At 37.5% G+C, this 22,854-nt stretch overlaps 1 long non-coding RNA gene across 1 annotated transcript in view; it reads left to right on the forward strand.

Annotated features, from left to right (window-relative positions):
* The first annotated feature begins 6,139 nt into the window (after positions 1-6,139).
* The window catches only part of LOC122807986, a 29,920-nt gene continuing 13,205 nt past the window's right edge, over positions 6,140-22,854 (forward strand). The window contains exons 1-2 of the long non-coding RNA XR_006365750.1: positions 6,140-6,205; positions 7,592-7,674. This is a non-coding gene — a long non-coding RNA (uncharacterized LOC122807986). The remainder of the gene's footprint in view (positions 6,206-7,591; positions 7,675-22,854) is intronic.

Consider the following 22,854-nt stretch of genomic DNA (forward strand, 5'->3'; position numbering starts at 1 on the left):
TCTCTCACCTGTTCCCTGTAGTGAGTGTGTATGCATACTGACACCTACAACTATATTTCCATATGTATTAATATATATATATATATATATATATATATATATATATATATATATATATATATGTGTGTGTGTGTGTACATATACATACTTTCATATATGTACATTAGCTTACATTATTAAGTACAAGCTAACAATTAGCAGGGCTGTTTCTGCTAACACTAAACTAGTATGGGAATCCAGTAATTAGGACAGTAAAAGTCTACCTGACATGCTTTGGGTAGTACACATCCTATATTGCCTTTATCTTCATTCCTACTATTACATGTTATACTTATTTTAGCACTATATTCCTGTATGAGAGTCATGGCTTAGTGGTAGGTCATACAGACTAGTGTTACAATGGTGTTGTGGTAGGGCCTAACAGTATGCTTTTATCTTGCTTTCAAATTGAGTACAGGGCCTGTCAATCAAAGTGCTGAAGGCACCTTTAAGCAGTTAAAAGGGTTAGTAAGTCTCACAGGAGTCAAGCTGTGTTGTAGATTCTGGTTGCTGCATTTATCTTCACTGTTTCCTGTAGTGAGTGTGTATGAATACTGACACCTACCGCTATATTTCATATGCATTAATATATCTATATCTATATCTATATATATATATATATATATATATATATATATATATGTACATATACATACTTTCATATATGTACATTACCTTACATTATTATGTACAAGCTAACAATTAGCAGGGCTGTTTCTGTTAACACTAAACTAGTATGAGAATCCAGTAATTCGGGCATTAAAAATCTACCTGACATGCTTTGGGTAGTACACATCCTATATTGCCTTTATATTGATTCCTACTATTACATGTTATATTTTTTTTAGCACAATGTTTTGGTATGAGATTCATGGCTTGGTGGTAGGTCATACAGACTAGTGTTACCAAGGTCCTGGGTTTGAGACTGACAGTGGGAATTTATTTTTCTTTCAAAATGAGTACAGGACCTGTCAATCAAAGTGCTGAAGGCACCTTTAAGCAGTTAAAAGGGTTAGTAAGTCTCACAGGAGTCAGGATGTGTTGTAGATTCTGGTTGCTGCATTTATCTTCACTGTTTCCTTTAGTGAGTGTGTATGAATACTGACACCTACAACTATATTTCATATGTATTAATATATATATATATATATATATATATATATATATATATATATATATATATATATGTGTGTGTGTGTGTACATATACATACTTTCATATATGAACATCACCTTACATTATTATGTACAAGCTAACAATTAGCAGGGCTGTTTCTGTTAACACTAAACTAGTATGGGAATCCAGTAATTCGGACATTAAAAATCTACCTGACATGCTTTGGGTAGTACACATCCTATATTGCCTTTATATTGATTCCTACTATTACATGTTATATTTATTTTAGCACTATGTTCTTGCATGAGAGTTATGGCTTAGTGGTAGGTCATACAGACTAGTGTTCCCAAGGTCCTGGGTTCAAGACTGACAGGGGGAATTTATTTTTCTTTCGAAATGAGTACAGGACCTGTCAATCAAAAGTGCCAAAGGCACTTTTAAGCACTTAAAACCAGGTCTGCGCTTATTTGCGCGGAGCTCACGCATGCGCACTGGCGTTTAGCTCCGTGCACACAAGCGCACACCTGCTTACAAGCGCTTAAATGTGCTTACTCTGGCGCACACCCGCACTATTTTCTTTGAAAGAAAAGAAAAAGGGGTGACAGGAAAGTGGTGAAAAAGGGGTCACAAAGAGGGTAAGACAGTAGGGAAACAAGCTTGGGATTTGCAGGAGGGATGTAGGTGAGGCCCATAGCTGCCCATGTCTTTCTCAGCAACAGCTGTGCATTTGTATGTAATTTGGTGTGACATTTGAAACCTTCCACCCCTGAGAGAGGTGTCAGGACAACATTAATACCTGTTGTACAGCCAATTGTAATTAACAGTTTCAATGTCCAGCGGACATGTGTGCAACATGGACAGCTATGTATGGGGCATAATTTCTTTGTGGGTACAGAGTGCCCTTTTTTTTTTCTTTCAGGTGAGAGTGGTATGTCAGGTGAAGGTAGTCAGTATAGCTGGGGAGGTAGGTTGGGTAGGTTAACAGACAAGACAGACAAGACGCATACAGGGGCAGTGTATGACACATGTGGGGGGGTTACACAATTGACGGGGACGGAGGTTGGGATATCCAGGGCACATGAGCCCACAGATGGCAACAGTGGAACTGATATCCCCACCCATAGGCAGTTGCCACTGTTCCTTCACAGCCCAGGACAAGGCTGTGCTGGCGGCTGTGCAGGCAGGACAACGGGCATGCCTGTAAGCTGTGCCACCGGGGCCTCAAGCTGGTGTAGGGGCCCAAGAACGGAGTCTTGAATCTCCCTTCGCACCACAGACCGGACACCTTGGAGGGTGAGTGGACGGGCTCCTCCGGCCATGCTTGCAGAGGGGGGACAGGCCCCATCCCCTGCAGCGCTTCCACCCGAAGGCACAGGGCCACTGGAGGAGGGTCCGGCCTGGGCACTAGTGCCAGGTGCAATCTCCAGATGAGGTGGGAGAGGTGGGTCCGCTGGGACCCGCTTTCCCAAGCATTCTAGGTTTGTGAGTATGTTATGTTAGTTTGGGTTAGTAGCATATTATTCCATTCAAATTAGTTGTAACAGCATGCATTGGTATTCCCATTAAACAAACACCCAGATATTAACACCATTGAACAACAGGCATATCAATATCATATGCATTATTTGAACAGAAATACACAATCAAACAACATGCAGGGTTGATTAATGGCAACAGGCCATCAAGTTTGCAGGTATGAACAGGGCACGTGCAACAACGGACATGCATATATTTTTGAAACAACAGGACAAATGTCCATAGGTAATGAAATGTTCACATACCAATATTTAGTGAGTTTTTTAATTTGCAATTATAGGGTGGGGTGGAGAAAGAAAATGTTGACACATTCATAAATTATACATTGATATACATTTGTAATAAAAACACAATTAACTTGTGGGTGATAATTTTCAAATGATTTTTAATTGACTGTCATGCTAGACCTGTTACAGATACATCACTATCCTAGTTATTTTGAATTTGATCAGATATATCATCCTGCTACATTTTGATGACAGGGCAGGGGACAACTATGGATGTTTAGTATGTCAGACAATCATTCATTCTATCTGAAAATTGTTGACTGTGATCACCATATACAGATTTTGGCTTAAACATTCAAGATTCAGACACACTGAAATCATTTTGGGATGTTAATTTTTAATTCCCACATGCATTTAGTTCTTTAGAACCACACTGAGGCTTATATATTCAGGAGTTATTACTACTTTATTTATTGATACATGACCCTTTCTGTCACTCTCACACATCCTGCTATTTCACAGTTCAGACTGGTACTTCTAGGCTTTGTTCACATATTAGACCTGTGGTGATTCAAACACTTTCCAGCAGCCTCACTTCTGTCATGATTCAGCATTTCAACAGGGGATATATCTCACATGTGATTAACTCAGCTTCTGAAGCTGTACTCTTGAGACTACTGCAGGTTATACTACATTTATTTAATGGTGGGACATCTGTATTACAGAACTATTTATTTCTATCAATTATATTTCCAGTTTCACTTGCATACTGATGAACTTGTTGCAGCCATACCTGCAAACTTGTTGCTTGCACATTCTATTACTTGTAATGAATACACTGCAGTGTTCTGCTAAGTGCTACACTATAATATTTATTTACAAGTACTAGGTGGGGTTACTAACCTGCATGGTGGCGCAGCCGCACCAGCCTGTTGTCATGTGCCCTGCGATTTGCAGAGCGGACACCTGCAGCTGTAATACAAAACAAGTAATATTGGAATACACATCTCCATGATATCAGCTAGTTGAATTCCTTACATACATAAGTAAAATGTAACTTACTCAGTAGTGGGGCGTTGGGCATATCCCAGGCCTCCTGGATTCATTGGGTCAACTGGTCTTGTTTGCGTCGCTTCAGGTCCGCATGGTGGTGACGGACCTGCTCACCGGTACATGGAATCCCAGTAGCACTAGTGAGATCATGAGCCAACTGGTCCCATGCCTCTGCCCTGTATGCTCCCCATGAGACCTGGCCCTGCATGAGTTGGGCCTCATGATGGTGAACTAGGAGCCAGACCATGTATCTGGACTCCTCAATGCCCCACCACTGTGCTCGAAAGCAACACCCCTCCCCTACTCCACTCATTCTGCCTGCAGGTCTATTCTACAATCGGTTATGCTGTGTATTCCCGCCTATGGGGCTTATATATGCCGATTTTCCCACACATTTCTATGATTGGCCGTTTTGGAATTGTATCAACTTCACAGAAACTGCTTTATCATGCTCCATTTTGGATTACATCCTATATATATGCCATTTCTGCATTTCTAAGTACTGCTGTCATGGCTTAGTGGTTTAGTACCTTGACTCTAGTGCATGGTATCCTGGATTCAAATCTGACCACTGATTTTTAAATTTTATGACTGTCTAGAAATGAGTACAGGACCTGTCAATCAAACATGCCAAAGGCACTTTTAAGCACTTAAAACCAGGTCTGCGCTCGTTTGCGCGGAGCTCATGCATGCGCACTGGCGGTGAGCTCCGCTAACACACGCGCACCTCCGCGCAAACGGTGTGCGCTGGGTTAAACCTTAATTGGCTATTAACACGCATGTTAAGCTAAGCACAGCTAGTTGCACACAGTTTGAGCCTGTTAAATCAGTGCTTAGCTACGGGCAAGCAATTTGCAGCCTTTGAAACACTACTCAGCTACGCGCACTCTGTCTCACCTTGTTTGACAGCAGCTTAGCTATCAGTACATTTCTAAATATTTTTATTATTGTATTACTTTTAAATATATGCCCCATTTCATTCCATTTTACAAAAGGAAATACTTTTACATTTCTACAATACTGTCAGGGGCCTTTTTAGTGCTTATTTACAAAAAAAAAAACAAGGATGTTGTGTGGGCTCAAACCTTGCCTGCCTGCTCTTAATCCGAAAACTCTACCGCTATGCTATTACTTCTTGGCTTACTTTGCATATTTAGTTCTTCTATCCTTTTCCACTGATTGCTAACTGAAGTTGCGCTAGTAGCACACCCGCGCACACGAGCGCACACATTAGCAAACATTTACGGGGTATTAAAAAAAAATAAAAAAGTTTTCATTTTACATTTTATAACATCTGTTCACTTTTTACATTTTACATTGCTGGTCTGTGGGGGCATGTGTTGTGTAGTGTGTTTATTCACATTTCCATGGCCTCTCTCGTGGCTGTTTACTTTCTGCCATTCTAGACTTCTGGGGGCGTGTCCGCTTGCAGGGCTTAGCCTATGGACACGCCCCTACTGTCTTACACGGACCGTGTAAGAGTTACAGTAAGATTCAGCATGCCTCATGCACCTCATGCATATGCATGACATGCTGACATCACACCATTTAACTGCAGCCTCCGTGTAAGAGTTATAACTCTTACACGGAGGCTTCCTGAATTTGGCCCATTATTTTTAAAATCATGCAAAGTACACTTTTTAGAAAGACAAACAGAAACACCCTGCTAAATCTACAAGCAGTGTCCCCTGCATGGGGCAGCATTTTGATTTTACTTAGAACTAAAGAACTTTGCATATTTAACATACAGACCAGAATTGAAACTAAAATAGGTGACTACTGAAGACCTTCATCAACTTGTGTTTTGAACAGATATAACTTTCATGCAAAGTTAGTTATTTAAATAAGCAGTTTTCGTTATCATTGTACAATGACAATTGCTATATTCATTTACATTCTAGTACAGAAACATTTGAGAGACTTGCAACAGCAACAAATAAAGACTATTTTTCTAAGGCATTTGCTTCACACTTAAGAATCCTTTAATTGCACTTGCAAAAGTCATGTTTTTTTACCTTGAGAAGCTATATCTTCTCATGCTTTCATAGTTTCTTTAATTCTGATTTCTTTTACTACAGTACATTGAGCTCTGAAGTTCCCAGAATTGCTTTGCAGCTGCTGACCTTTAAATCTTTACAGGAAGTTTTCTGTTGACCTCCCAGCACTGCATAGATCTGAATGTTGTTACTTCTAGTTCATGCTCACACAGACAGCTCTCCAGATCATCAAAAGTGGTAAATTTCTTTAATTAAAGCTTGTTTAAACATTTTGTGGCTGGACGTTATTTTTATATTCTTTACTAGCTTTGTTTTTGTTTATTTGTGATGTTCAGCAAAACATTATTTTTAGGTTTATTTAGTAAAATGTGTAGAGCTTTCAAGCCTTCATATGTAGTTAGATTTAGCTTTGTTTAGAAGTTTAACTGTTTGCAGAGTATATAGAGGTATATAGATTGATTGTACATGGTAGTACACCTGCTATGTTTTTTTGACCATATGACTGCATTATAGATTTACGCTGACATTTGACCATGATGACTGCTGATTACACAGCATGTTGTAAAACCAGAATGCAGGGGCTAAATAATGGCACATGCAGAACTGTATAATAATAATGTTCTATAGCCTTACCTTAAAACATAGCTTTTTTTAAAAAGCTGGTTTAAGCTTACATTTGTCGGCTATGTTGCTGTGTTATTTCTTTGCTTCAGGGGGTTTCTCTGAATGCTTTGGTAAATGTGGTTTTAGCTTCAGTTTTATTTTGAACACAGTATTTTTGATCATTGTAGCTGAACATAAGTTTTGCAGGATAGCACATTTGAAATCTGATATTTTTCTTAATTAGATAAGAGCAGAAAGTAGCTAGTTCTTGGTGTTCTTGCTTGATGGGCAGAGGTAGGTCTTGTGTAATGCTTATTTTATGGCCCCTCCATGTTATATTTCTTTTTTATTTAGTAGCCATTAGAATCATATAGGTGTGTGCTGCATTAAGTATTTTTATGTAAATTTGTCTTGGTACAGTTTCATCCTGCGATCTCCGAAGAGATCTGTGTGCACGTTTAATGATCATTTCTTTTGCTGTATTCTTATTTTCAACAGTTGTTTCCGCAATCTCTTTAATTATTGTATTTAGTTGTGTTTGGTCAAAAACTTCAGGTACCCCTCTTATAATTATATTGTTCCTTCTGCTTCTTGCTTCAAGGTCTATCATTTTTGATTGGAGTTCCTTTATGGTCTATTCATTGGATTTAACTGTAGTCTTCAGGGCTTTGATTTCAGCTGTATTTTCCTCAGTCTTAGTTTCATTTAAGGTTAGTCTAGCCACAATTTGTTCAATGCTGTTTCCCACAGAACTAAGCTTTGCAGAAAACTCACGAATGTCACTCTGTAGTGGTAGAAGGACTGTTTTTATATCTTCTACGGAGTATGAATTTTAATTTTTTTTGCTCTCAAAGAAACTTTGTTTCCTGTTGTGACTTAGATGTTTTCTGTCTCTTGTTTGCTGTGTCCTTTTCAGGAGTCAAAATTGCAGATATTTTTGATTTGGACGTTTGTATTTCCATTAGTTCCTTACTTTGGTCCTGGTTGTTAGCCATAGTGATTTTTATTTTTGTTTTGAAGTCTTTTCCAGATGCTGCTGAGCTGTAGAACTGAGCAGGCCTTGCCACACGGCTTCATTCACTGCTTCACTGCTGACTTAGAAGGTACTTTAAAAGTTCAAAATTAGCTTAGTATTTGTAGATAAAGCTGTTTTCTCGCTTCATAGATGTTGTTTGTGCCAGAGTTGTGCAGGTTTTTTCTTTTGGACACAGGATGTTTAGGCTTTATTGCAGATTAAACTTTTAGTTTATGGAGCTGCAGCTTAATGCATGTCAAGTTGTCAGTGGCCATCTTGCAACATCCGCAAATGAAGTAAGTTTGTCTACATACAGAAATAAAATTACAAACACCCACACCTGTTCATGTACGTGTGTGTGTGTGTAAAAACAACAAGAAAGATCCAGCAAAGCTGGAGTCTTCATAGTATAATACAATAAATCTCCTGTAGTGGAGGCCTACTGGATATATGCATATTACCTCTAAGGACATAACAGTGTTTCAGCCAGCCCTGGTATTTTGCAAAACAGTTCACACCTTCATTTCATGCCTATCCATGCATGCATTGGACACAAGGTAAAGGAACTTTATCCAAAATGGGTGTCTTCCAGACCACTGCCTGACTGATAGGCAAATGTGGGAGATTGTTAATTCACATAGTACCAGCCCATAGCATGACACCTACAAATCTGGAAGATTGGATCAGTTCCTGTAGGGCATGTCTTTGGGATGGGAAAGAAAACTGGCACACCTAGCAAAAGCCCATCATCCTTAAGTATCAAGTTGGAAACTATCACTTTGACTGGCTGCATTTTCTCAAAAATAACATTCTTCCTCAATTCCTTACTCAAGTTTATTAAAGTATAATCCAAATGTACTCAGATTACAAAGAAAAAACCCTACACTATTCTGTTTTACAATCCTCTCAGCAACTTTTTTTTTAAAACTTAAAAAGTATTGGTCATGTTTTTAAGTAAGCATTCAGTAAAAAAAACCTTGGAGTTGGAAATAATCTCCTTACTGTATGCAATGCCATATTATACTTTTTTTTTGGAGCAGGAAGTGTGGTATTTTTGCATTTTGTTCTGTTGGTAAGGACAGAACCTAAAAAAATATCTCAGAGCTAAAATTCCCTACCATAATATCATGAAAGAATGAGCCCACAATGCCTCACTACCTAAATTAATGTAAAAACTACCATATTTCCATCCTAAATGCCTCAGTAGTAGTTTCTTTCTACATAGAAAGGCAAGTTCTTAATTGACTTTTGCATATGGAACACCTCACACTGAAATTTAACACATGATTATGTAGTAGTGACAATGCAAGTAAGATAAGCTCCTGTAAAAGATAAGGTATTTTTAATTTGCCTGCTGTGCTTTTCACTGGTATGTAAATCTTTGCTCAATACCTTCCATTACATCACAGAGTGAATGTGGTTATAGGGGAAAACTGGGAAAACAGTGAAAACTACTAAGTTAAAAAGTGTACTGTAATCTTTTCCATGTAAAATCAATTATAATGTTATCGTGAAAAGCATAAGGGTCTTCCATACTATAATTTTTGTTTATTAAGAATATGGAGATAAAAAATATTTTTTTACTATATCAGAGTAAGAAAACATAGAACATCAGTACATGAAATCTGGATTGTACATCTTGATTTTGAAACAAATTCAAATTGGGCATAGTAAGTAATTGCAAAGCATTGGATTTTGGTTATGCAAATCAGGTGTTATATCACATTCAAACTCCATGAGTACGATCATTGTAATATTGTACTACTGGCTCCTGGAAGTAAAATTCCAATCTAATTATTTTGTTTATTTATGTTTCTGTTCAAGGAGCACATCTCAAGTGTACCTCATTATGAAGAAAATTTATCATTTGAGTCTTAAAAAGTCCATGTTCCTCACCGTTGCACACTGACAGGGTCTATCACTAATATAAACGTTATATAAAACTGAATCATATTATTTTATCACAAGATTTTTAAGTTTAAAAAGACACATTTAAACCATCCTGCAAGCTTCCTAATTAAGGTTATTAGAAAGAGTTCTATATTTTGTTCATTTTTATATATGATGAGAGACAGTGTTCATATTTTTGAGGCAGAAGGTTGATAGGTATGTGTCTCAGCAAACATAAGAAGGTACAAAAATCCAAAAATCAGGGATAGTTTCTAAATATTATTTTAATACTGACGATGTTAAAAGGTATTAGATTAGCAACAAAAGATAAGTCAGTTCCATAGGTTCATAGATTCATAGGTGTTTACTAGGCTAACACCACAAGGGCCTTTTTAAGCCTAGCCATGCATACCAAACTCTGACAAGTTCTGATACCCTTGATAAGTGTAAGCATAGGCCTGGGAGATGAACCATTTGCAGGTTATCTGTGTCCATTAGAAACATAGATGTCAAACCAAGGATGAGTTTCTGGTTTCCCATCCAATTGTCCAAGTTGCACATGAATTGGGTTAGGGAGGAACTCTGCTTCACATAGATGGAGAGCCTGTTCCATAGACAGGGCAGTCTCTGGGATACATACCTCTCTCTCCAGCAGGCCCTGTTTATATCATAGGCAAAGTTTAAGTCTTTAGAATTGGTAATTCTGGTACTGTTTGTTTTGTGGATATGCAGAAGGTCCATCAGAGTGGGATCTGACAATGCCCTGTATGCCAAGCATACATCTCCCCTTAAAAGCCTGTAGGAGACAGAATACAGGGATAGAGCCTTGAGGTGGTCTGCATAGGACATGTTGCTTATACCCTGTATTCTTTTAGTGAGGAACCTCTGTGGATATTCCAAATGTTGGATTTGCCTGTTTAGGAACATACCACAGAGGGCATTGTACTCATTGATTGGTCTGACGAATGTCGAATACAGTGGAGCATTTACTTCCTTGGATTTAGATGCCATATATTTGTTTAGAAGTTGCGCAACATAGAATGATTTCCTCACCACTGTAGACACACGATGATCAAAGGCTAGATTACTATCTATGTATGTCCTTAACTCCCTGACTTCTGGGTTAACTCTAAGGGATGTTTTGTCAATATGATAGTTACCAGGGATGGATGACTTCCCAAAGGATACTGTTATGCATTTCTTGGCATTTAGTTTTAATCCATGGCTCTGACACCAGTTGTTTGTCTGTGTCAGCTCCTCCTGGAGAACATTTATGTCAGTGTGAGTTTCAATGACAGCACCTAATTTGCAATCATCTGCAAATTTAGCCAGCCGGAGACCACTGACATTGGCCTTGACTTCTGAGAAGTAAATACCAAAAAGGAGCAGTACAAGGACTGATCGCTGAGGGACTCCACTTGTGAATGGCCTCTTTGTAGAGGTCAACTCGCCAGTTCTAACTTCCTGGGTCCTGTCTGTGAGCCAGTTGGCTATCTATCGGGTGACATATGGGTTTGTACCTAACCTCTTGAGTTTGTCAACAATTGCAGAGTGGGGTATTGTGTCGAATGCCTTGGCCAGGTCAAGGTAGGCAGTATGAACTATTTTAGCCTCGCCCATTGCTTTGGTGACCTTCTAAAAAAAAGTCCACCAGGTTAAGGAGGCATGATCTGCCCTTGACAAAACCAAATGTGGTTGGGTCTAGTGTCTGGAGGTTTACTATATCGCTATTGATCATCTCCATGATAATTCTTTCCATGGCTTTACATATAAGACTAGTGAGACTTATGGGTCTGTAGATTCCAGGGTCTGTAGATGGCCCACCTTTGTGCAGAGGGATGACTGTTGCCTTTCTCCATTCATGAGGCAAGAATCCTGTTTGGAGGCTACAGTTAAATAGTAATTCCAGAGGCCTTGATAGGGCATGTTTCATGCTGTTTAGAAGGTATCCTGAGATATTGTCTCGGCCCATTGATGCCATGTTCTGGGTCTTAGAGAGAGCATTAAGGACCTGTTCCCTAGTGATAGTAGGGGGAGTTATATTTGATGACATTTCCTGAGGGAAAGTTGTGGTGGAGAGAAGAGTAAAGTTGAATCTGAATTTATCAGCCAGGAGGTTTGCTATAGCTTCTGTATCAGTATAGGTGGCTCCATTTACAATGAGCTGTGCACACAATTGTGAATTGCCTTTGAGGTTGTGGACATAGCCAAAGGATGCTGTTAAATAAATTGTTAAAATCAGACTGTAAAAATCATTAGGCTTTTCACAATAACAGACAGTAATGCAGGATGCTCAAGTATCTACTGTATATACATACTAATGATCATTAGGAGGCAAAAAACCATACATAAACATGTACAGAGTTTTGACTAACTTTATTCAGGAAATACTCTCCATTTTATATTATTCACAAACAGCTTTTGCCCACCTCACTGACGTGGTCAGTGACAGGGTCTTTACATCACTGTAATTTATAAGAAAATGCTGAAGTAATGCTTTTCAAAAATCTTTTTCCCATGAGAATATTACAGCCTTGCAAGCACCTGGTCAGTCACAATGTCCTTCTGAGGATGTAACTAATTCAAGGCTCTTAGATTAGTTTGAATACAATGGATGAATGTCTTCTTAATACTTCTCTTTGTCTTTCTCTTGTCCGCCAGCTGGACATTATCTCTGATAGTGCGCACAAGGCCATCCTCCTCGGTGGAAGCAGGAAAAGATACACATGCACACAGATTCATTATTTTCTAACTTTGCAAATAACATTTACTGACAGACATGAGCCAGCTTAGCCAGCTACTGTCAGGGTCAAAGCTTTAATCACACTTACAGTTTAAGCTCCAAGCAATAATATGCAAGTTCATTTCTACTGCCATTCTAGTAAAATAGAATTAAATGCATTACATATTATACTGTTTTCAACCTTTGCACTTCATATATGTTTGAGTACATTTATATATGCCTAAGCATACATTTTTCTAACAGCTTATATATGTTTGAATACATATTTTTCTAACATTCTCCCTCCTGTTAATGCATTTCATTCTGTTTGAAACATAAACAATATCATTTCATTTTTTAGCCTTTTCCCTTCAAGGACTTTCAGCTAAGCAAGTCATTAGTTTTATATTTCAGAAAAAGCATCATCTGAAATTAATCTTTCAATTTCAACACTTTGGTAAAAAGTTTCAGTAACAGATATATCAACAAATTTTTGATTAATCTTTTCATGCAGGGAATTTCACAGTAAACACATGCTCCTATTAGGAGTATACCCACACAAATAGCAATTAAAATGTTCAATAGGATGGAACCCCACCCCCCAAACAGATTCTGGAAAAAGTCCGTCAGTGGGTTTGGGCCTGGTTTTAGTCATTGCTGATACTTGCTGAATTACCTCTAGGTGATTATTTGTCTCGTGACGATCCTCAGGGATAAAAGCACAGCATTCTTCTTCGTGTACCACCTCTTGCCGCTAGGGTGAAGTAAAGAGCCATTCGATTTTGTAGCACAACAGTTCTCATTGCATTCAGTTTATCAGTCACCAATTCTAGGGTGGAAAAAGTTGCATTGCTCATGGCTTCCTGACAGCTTTCTCAGCTCCCAGATCGATTTGACTGCTCCATAGGCTGGTGGTATTCCTGCCCTGGATATAACACTGTTGCCCAAGTCCATATGAGTCAATTTACTTTTGTCTTTCACTGAATTATGGTCTTTTCAACCAGCTTCGATTTTACCAACTGGATTCACAGGTTTCTTAACTGGACCTTCAGATTTTCGAGCTGTTTCCCTTACATTTCGTATCTTACCCAAAGGTAATTCTGCAGTATGTCTTATTGCTGGAACCAGATAACCCAAAAAACAACTGCCGGACCAATTCTCAGGTAACCATTCATATGCCTTTTTCCCACAAATAAAATCATTACTTTGGTACTAATACGTGTTATCCCTGCATGAAATATTTTCCTATCTTTAATAGACAATTGTTTAGTTAAGACTGGATTGTCACATGCATTTAATGTAGTTTTCATTGAACTCAGATATGAATCATGGTTAGTATCACAAACAGTACCCCACTTCTGACTTTAATGTAACATTTATAAGACATTGTTATATTACCATTACTCCAGCCCACCTGGAGGTATCACTTTCAGAACATACAACTTCTTTTTGTGTGACAGGTAAAAATAAAGCTATTTTGTCCTGTGATCTCACAGTTCCTGTATCAAAAACTTTTCCAAGTCTCATTTTATTCCCAGAGGGACAGTGGACATTAACAGTCTTTTATATGTTGTTGGTATAGCTGTACAAACCCAGCAATTTGAAATGTGCATAGTTTCTGTATACACACGCTTCATGGTCAGGTATGTGTTAAAGTTTGGATGCCAGTCTATAAACAGTTCATCACGTCTTCTCACTTTCACTTGTGTGGTTGAGTGCAGGGAAAAACCACAATAAGAGAAAAATTGTCACACTTATAGTCAACAAATGCACGGCCAACAAAATAATTATGCAATAGTTCTTGGGTTGCTCTGCTTTTTGTTTGCTTTACTCTTGGCCATTTTGCCCTTGTGTATCAGTCACAAAGTTCTTATTCAGCTGAAAGTTCTTTTGTCTGAAAAAGAGTTAAACTGCAAAACAGATTTATTTATTAACAGTTTCTTTATATAATTAGCTAGTGAACTGTCAGCCTCCAGCTCTGCAGGCATGAGAGCTTTTTACTGAGGCACATAATATGCCCTTCCAAATACTACTTCAAAGGGGATCAAACCCTTTACATTTGTTACTGTTTTCATGCTCAGCAATGCTAGAGGTAAACAGCAAATCCAATTCTTCTGAGTCTCACTCATCAACTTCCTTCCTTCACATTTATTCAACTCTATGAAGTCCATACAAATAGTATGGAACGGATATGGTGGTGTAGGGAAACTCCCTTGCTTGTTTCCCACAAATAAAATCATTACTTTGGTACTAATACGTGTTATCCCTGCATGAAATATTTTCCTATCTTTAATAGACAATTGTTTAGTTAAGACTGGATTGTCACGTACTGCATTTAATGTAGTTTTCATTGAACTCAGATATGAATCATGGTTAGTATCACAAACAGTACCCCCACTTCTGACTTTAATGTAACATTTATAAGACATTGTTATATTACCATTACTCCAGCCCACCTGGAGGGTATCACTTTCGTAGAACATACAACTTCTTTTTGTGTGACAGGTAAAAATAAAGCTATTTTGTCCTGTGATCTCACAGTTCCTGTATCAAAAAAACTTTTCCAAGTCTCATTTTATTCCCAGAGGGACAGTGGACATTAACAGTCTTTTATATGTTGTTGGTATAGCTGTACAAACCCAGCAATTTGAAATGTGCATAGTTTCTGTATACACACGCTTCATGGTCAGGTATGTGTTAAAGTTTGGATGCCAGTCTATAAACAGTTCATCACGTCTTCTCACTTTCACTTGTGTGGTTGAGTGCAGGGAAAAACCACAATAAGAGAAAAATTGTCACACTTATAGTCAACAAATGCACGGCCAACAAAATAATTATGCAATAGTTCTTGGGTTGCTCTGCTTTTGTTTGCTTTACTCTTGGCCATTTGCCCTTGTGTATCAGTCACAAAGTTCTTATTCAGCTGAAAGTTCTTTTGTCTGAAAAAGAGTTAAACTGCAAAACAGATTTATTTATTAACAGTTTCTTTATATAATTAGCTAGTGAACTGTCAGCCTCCAGCTCTGCAGGCATGAGAGCTTTTTACTGAGGCACATAATATGCCCTTCCAAATACTACTTCAAAGGGGATCAAACCCTTTACATTTGTTACTGTTTTCATGCTCAGCAATGCTAGAGGTAAACAGCAAATCCAATTCTTCTGAGTCTCACTCATCAACTTCCTTCCTTCACATTTATTCAACTCTATGAAGTCCATACAAATAGTATGGAACGGATATGGTGGTGTAGGGAAACTCCTTGCTTGTTTTAAATGCTCCTTGTGCATGGTGCTTGTTACAAGTATGACAAGCTGCACAAAATTTTATTGTATAATTTATGTATCCATATATTTGGAATATTCTATTTACTAACTGTACCATCCCCCCTGTTGAGACATGGCTCTGCCCATGGCTCAACAAAGCTGCATATTTAAATAATTTAGACGGCAATATTGTTTTTTTTCTTTGGAAATGTACAGTCCATTTTCAAAAATTGCACCTTGTTTTACCCATTTTTGTTTTTCTGCTTTTGTAGTAAGCATTTGCATTGTTTTTAACATGTCTAAATCTAAAATCTCAGAGGGTTGTAATTTTTCATTTAGAAATAAAGTTTTTGAGTCTGAGGCTGCTTGCTTTGCAGCTGCATTAGTTCGTGCATTACCTTTTGAAATCTTATCCTGTTGTTTTATATGAGCTACACATTTACAAATAGCTGCTTTGGTAGGCAGCTGAATAGATTCTAATAGCTCCAAAATAAATTGCGCATGATTAATAGGTTTTTCACTGGATGTAATCATCCCTCTATTTTTTTATTGTTGTGCAAACACATGCACTGTAGAAAAAGCATACTGATTATCAGTATATATGTTCACTTTTTTGCCTTTTACTAAAATACATGCTCCTGTCAAAGCTACCAGTTCTGCTGCTTGAGCATACAAGTTGTGTGGCACAGTTTGTGCTTTTAAAATTTCAGTGTCTGTAACTACTGCATACCCCACCAGATTCTTTTCTGTAGGACCCCTTCTGCATGAGCCATCCACGTAATATGTCACCTCAGCATTATTTAAGGGCATATTTGTAAGATCTTGTCTAGGTAAAGCTAACTGTTCATAGGAGGTTGACTCAGCAGTATGGTCATACATGAAAGATGTTTAGCAGGAGAAAGGTATGCAACTCTCTTTTTTTTTTTTTTTTGTAGCAGAATTATTGCAACTGCATGAGGCTTTCTCAATGTGAGAGGGTGGAACAACACTACTGAGGCTGAAGCCTGCACTGCCATTGCTGCTGCAACTACTGCTTGTACACAGTGAGGCAAAGATTGCACCACTGGGTCTAACTGTGATGAATAGTAAGCTATGGGGCATTGCTTATCCCCATGTTGTTGCTTTAATACTGATGTCATGTACCATTGCTTACAATCTACGGTCTAAAAAAAAAATGTTTGTGATAACTTGGAAGTCTTAAAACTAATGAAGAAGCTATTAACTGCTTTAACCTGCAGAAAGCCATTTCTGCTTTTGTTTTCCATTGTAAAATAATTTGGTACCCAGCTCCAACAAAAATTAGTTGTACCTAAGAAAGACATTATTTCTTTTTTAGTTGTTGGTTTGGGTGCTTGCAAAATTGCTGTTTTTTTTTTTTTTTCTCTTTCCCATTACTTAGTATTTTACCTTTATTGGATATCACATATCCCAGGTATCTAACCTGTGTTTTTTTTCCAAAGTTGTAACTTACTTTTGTTTACTTTGTGTCCTTGTATTACTAAAAATTTTAATAATGCTACTGTATCCACCCTGCACTGCTGCTGGGTGCTGCTAGCAAGATGTCATTTACATAAAGTAAAATTTGACTACCTTCTGGTGGGGTAAACCCTGCCAGGTTGCTAGCCATTTTTTTTGCAGATATTATTGGGCTCTCACAATATCCCTGTGGTAGTCGAGTATATGTATACCTTTTACCCTGAAATGTAAATGCAAACCAATATTGACTATCAGGATGTATAGGTATTGAAAAGAAAGCATTGCTTATATCTACCACAGTAAAATACTTCTGTTGTGGCTTTAAATCATTTAACAAGGTATGTGGGTCTGGCACCGTGGGTGCTCTAGGTATTACTGCATTATTTACAGCTTATAAATCTTGTACCATCTGCCATTCCCCGTTTGCTTTTTTAACAGGAAATAGGGGTGTATCACATGGTGAATCAGGAGATTCTACCAGTACTCCTTTTTTTGAGTAATGCTGCTATTATAGGCTTAATTTTTACTTTTGCATTTTTTCTCAAAATGTATTGTCTTTTCTGTGGTCTAAAAGCTGACTTTGGGGTAATTGTAACTGGTCCTGCTGCTTGAATAAGCCCTACATTTAACTTGCCTGTTGACCACAGAGTCGTTGGAATTTTACACAAGGCCTCTTCTTTTCCTTTTAATAAAAATGCTAATCAGCTGTCCAATTCAGTTTTTTGTTTTTGTATCCCTTGTTCTGACATTTTTAAATCAGTCTGTTTTCCCATTTTGTTACCTTTTTTTCTAAGTCTGCCCATTTAACACTTTTGTTTTTTGTCAAGCTGACATGTGGCAGTCTATTGGACTTATACAATCTCATGAACTCCTGAGGTAATGAACAGCTTACTACACTGTTTTCCTCAGTATCCCAACATAAAGTTCGTAATATTAATCTGTCAGCAGGATTCTTGCTCATATTCCTTATCAGGTCCTGGTGTGCTACAGTAGTATAGAGTACAATGTAACAAGTGCTGCTGATCAGTGTCAAGGGAGGGTACCTTACTGATGGCTACGTTTATCAGTTCTTTGGTTACTGCCCTTGGACCAGTCATAACTAGGTCCTGGCTGTACCAATAATAGGCTTCACCCTCTGATCACACCACAAAAGCATCCATTTGTCTTTGTGCTTTCATACCCTGCATGGTAGGAACTACTGCTATGCCAAATATCTGCACAAGGTCTCTTCCCAGTAAGTTTACTGGATATTTTTGCAGAAACTACAATTTTACTTTTCTGAGTCATACCTGAAACAGGGTCAGTTATTGCTATATTATGGGAAAGTGGTTCCCTGTATAGCTGTCCATTTGCTGCTTTTACTAATATATAATCAGGTGATTTAGAATGTTTTGGTAACTTGGAGGGGTGTATCAAAGTCCGTGACGCTCCTGAGTCACACAGGAATTTGACTTTCCTTCCCTCCACCAGAAGTGTCACTTCTGGTTTTGTATCTGCTAGGTAGAGCTTCAGGCTCAACAATGCTAAATCTAAAATTTTATTTTCATTTTTATCCTCTACATCTGTTTGTACTTCCTTTATTCCCTCTACTACATTTACATTTTTTTTTGTTTATTAACCTTTCCTGATGATTTTTGGTTATTATCACTATCATATAGTCAGTCCACATCTCCTTTATCTTCTGTCATTGTTTTTTTATTTTGTTTACAGTCCCTAGCTAGATGCCCTTTTTATCTGACTGTAATACAAATACTTCAGCTCCGTCTTCAGCAGTGAAGACTTATGCCTTTTTTTTCTTTTTACTATTAAAGTGTCTTTTAGTACGTCTAGCATACTCAAGTAAGGCTTGCAGCCTGCTTGTTCAGTGATCTATCATATGCTTTGTAATAAAGCTACTGACAGAGGCAATGCAACCTTTTAAAAATGCATTTTTTTAATTGTTGTTTAAAGCATTCTAATAATCTAGCATAATATCCATCTATTGTCTCATTTCCCTGTTGTATGCATTAATTAATGCAAGTCCAGTCTGCTCTAAGTTTCCATTTTTCAGAGATTCTGTCTGTCAGACCTTTCACTCTGTTGTCTAAAAATGTTTCAGAATTTTCTAAGCTTCTGTTTTTTTACAATTTGCTTTCTCAATCCACCTGTGTGCTTGAGGTATGCCTAGTTGGTGCTGTTTTTTTTTTTTTTGCCTGACGCCCTGCATCAGATTAAAGCTTGTTTAAGGAGTTTAACTAGTGAAAGTTTATCTAGTTTACTATCAAATTTATAGTTGTTAACACATTTTGCAAAATATCTCACATTATCTGCTTACTGCAATTGCATATGCTTTACATTATCCGTTAGGGGCGGATCTCGTGATCTCTTAGTGCACTGATCTCCCATGTCTTAAAAAGACTGTTACATAACCCTTCTCTTGTACCACGTGGTATCTTATTTCCCCATATCCACAGTAGTGTCTAGAATGACTGTTTACTTTGCTTTGTTATTCCCTGATCTATGACTCAAGATACAATACTTTGACTCTCTCTCTCCCTGCTATCACAAACCTTAGCAATAGCACAGTGTAACCTGGTCCCTGATCTAAAACAAAGACAAAGAGGGAAATTCTTCTTACCTGAGCCTCCCGCTTTACGACTGTTTTATCTTTTTGGGGCCCAGTCTTCCGCTTTTCAGCCACAGATCAGAAAGTGGACAGCCTCTTTACACACAACAATTCAGTCGGAGGTCTTTTCACTTTAAGAAGAACCATTTTGTCAACTCCTCCTGTGTAGATTTATTACATGCACTCTGACCTGTAGCTTACCAAGGGAATTCCGGCTTTTCAGAAGGACCAAAATGTTAAATAAATTGTTAAAATCAGACTGTAAAAATCATTAGGCTTTTCACAATAACAGACAGTAATGCAGGATGCTCAAGTATCTACTGTATATACATACTAATGATCATTAGGAGGCAAAAAACCATACATAAACATGTACAGAGTTTTGACTAACTTTATTCAGGAAATACTCTCCATTTTATATTATTCACAAACAGCTTTTGCCCACCTCACTGACGTGGTCAGTGACCGGGTCTTTACATCACTGTAATTTATAAGAAAATGCTGAAGTAATGCTTTTCAAAAATCTTTTTCCCATGAGAATATTACAGCCTTGCAAGCACCTGGTCAGTCACAATGTCCTTCCGAGGATGTAACTAATTCAAGGCTCTTAGATTAGTTTGAATACAATGGATGAATGTCTTCTTAATACTTCTCTTTGTCTTTCTCTTGTCCGCCAGCTGGACATTATCTCTGATAGTGCGCTCAAGGCCATCCTCCTCGGTGGAAGCAGGAAAAGATACACATGCACACAGATTCATTATTTTCTAACTTTGCAAATAACATTTACTGACAGACATGAGCCAGCTTAGCCAGCTACTGTCAGGGTCAAAGCTTTAATCACACTTACAGTTTAAGCTCCAAGCAATAATATGCAAGTTCATTTCTACTGCCATTCTAGTAAAATAGAATTAAATGCATTATATATTATACTGTTTTCAACCTTTGCACTTCATATATGTTTGAGTACATTTATATATGCCTAAGCATACATTTTTCTAACAGCTTATATATGTTTGAATACATATTTTTCTAACAGATGCTTTGTGGTTGCCCTTGGCCTGAGAGGCTAAACATACCTCACGTTTGGCTTTGGTAGACTTTATTTGTCCTCTGAATTGTTTGTTTAGTTTGAGTAGAGTCCTTTTATCCTGCTGGATGCTGCACCTCCTAATTTTTGCCATGATGTTTTTCCTCCTGTTAAACATCCGATTGATTTTGTGATTCCACCAGCGTGGCTTGTTTTTTGAGTTAGTTCTGTACTCCTTCCTGATGGGTACAGCCGTCTCTATGCAGATATTAACATACTTGTATATGGTTTCTGTGAACAGTTCTGCATATACAGAACTGTTCTCAGGGTTTATGGGGGTTTGACATTTTGCCAGGTTCTCACTTAATAGCAAGAGGTTTGCCTTAGAATAGTTCCTGAATATTCAAGGTTTAGCTGGTGGTCCAGGTTTTATTTTTACTTCAAAGGAGACTATTTTGTAGTCAGACCTTACCAGGAAAGGCATTACAGTAGGGAGTGTGCATCAGTTTCCCCTCCTCACACACAAAGTTCTTCTTCTAGGCTTATCATTAACAAAGCAAAATGTTCCTAATACAGCACAAAAAAAAAAAAGAAACTCTATGATACTGTACACATGTACTTGCATTTAATAAAAGTGCCTGCCTATTCTGCTGTGAGATTAAAATCTCACATAATTTTCTGTAGGGTTTCTTGTTTGATGTGCATGCCGGCTCTAGTTTCTTTGGCCCAACAGCTAAATGCATCTGCCAATGAAAAGCCTGGAACTATTGCACAACAAGCAGGAAATATTAATGCAACTGTATTTGTTTGGTGTGTTTTACTGTTGTAGGAATACTTTTCTTTTCTGGCTTTTTATTTTTAATTTTATATTGTATGGACACCCCCACCAGCCAGCACTTGGGCCTTGTTGCCTAAAATAACCTTCCAGTTATTAAAAATTATTTGTTTAATATTCTGAGAATCTATACAAATTGGAATTGGGAAAGCACAGTCCATTCTAGTGTTATCCCCTGAATTGTCAACCTTAGGGGTAAAGTCAATAATTAGAAATGGTGGGAATTTCTCCATTCTGATCCTAATAATGTCTTCTTGTATGGCAATTAACTTTTCTTGTGGCTAACCTCTATGAACAAACATAGAAATAAGTTTGTTTCCAAAACGAAAGTCTTTTGGTCAGAAATCTATGAGCATTGCTTAGCTATTAGAAACAAAGATTTAAATAACGCTTTAGCTAAACATGCTATTGAATGTACAGATTTGAAGAAATTTGTTTTCTTTGTTTTAGATTCTGTTAATGTGTTGCCCTATGTCTTTTATTTTAATACTGCCTTAGAAAGTAGGGAATTAAGATGGCAAGTATTTTTAAATGCCGAGAGGACTCCTGGTTTAAATGGCACATTAAATGTTGTGTCTTTTGAACTACAGGCATTATTATTGAGTTATATATTTTTTTAATGTGTTTTAATATTCCTATCTACACATAGCATTGTATCTTTAAATTTTAATTACTTGGAATGATATGATTGGAGAATTAATTAATTGAGATGTATTTAAATGGTGGATTTTGAGACTGTTGTCAAGTAATGAAGAAGGTTGTTGTATTAAACCAAATGAAAGCACTAGACCATACTTGTTGGTGCTGCCAGTGATTTATTTGTCCTAATATCACGTTTTTTTTTTAAGTTTTGTTTGATTTTCGTGTTGAAGTGGTGGTTGTTTTTGTTTTTATAGTTTTATTTCATTTTACCATCTTTGGGACTTTTGAATGGCTACTACCACCTCAGGCATTAGATATGCTACACATCCTACTGCAGTGTTGTCACTTAATAGAGGCTTAGATGATAATCTTGATGTTAGTAACTATAGCATACCTGAAAATTTTGCTTCTGTTACAAGTAGTTTAACTACAGCGATTTATAAGGTACAAAATTTACTTGAAAGAATTGCTGCCATTTCTAATCTATCAAACCTTCCTGTTTCTATAATGGCTTCAACCCAAGAGAACAGGAAGTCTTCTGCTAGTAGTTCTGAGAGTGATTCTACTGTGACAGCAAGACCAGAACTGAACAATGGAAAATACTTCATTCACTGTAATTTGGTTAATCCTTTTGCATGTGATGATAATTTTACTGACAACACACCTGCATTTAGTGGAAATACTAGCTCTGAAACAATGGCATTGAACTCCAAGTCCAACATTTTTCAGCTTGAAAAAAAGTTATTTAAATTACACTCATTGGAATATGACAATTTCTATTTACAAACTTGCATTGAGCATAAACACGTG

Source organism: Protopterus annectens, chromosome 8.part0 (assembly GCF_019279795.1).
Source record: "Protopterus annectens isolate FY-2018-M chromosome 8.part0, PAN1.0, whole genome shotgun sequence".
Lineage (NCBI taxonomy): Eukaryota > Metazoa > Chordata > Ceratodontiformes > Protopteridae > Protopterus > Protopterus annectens.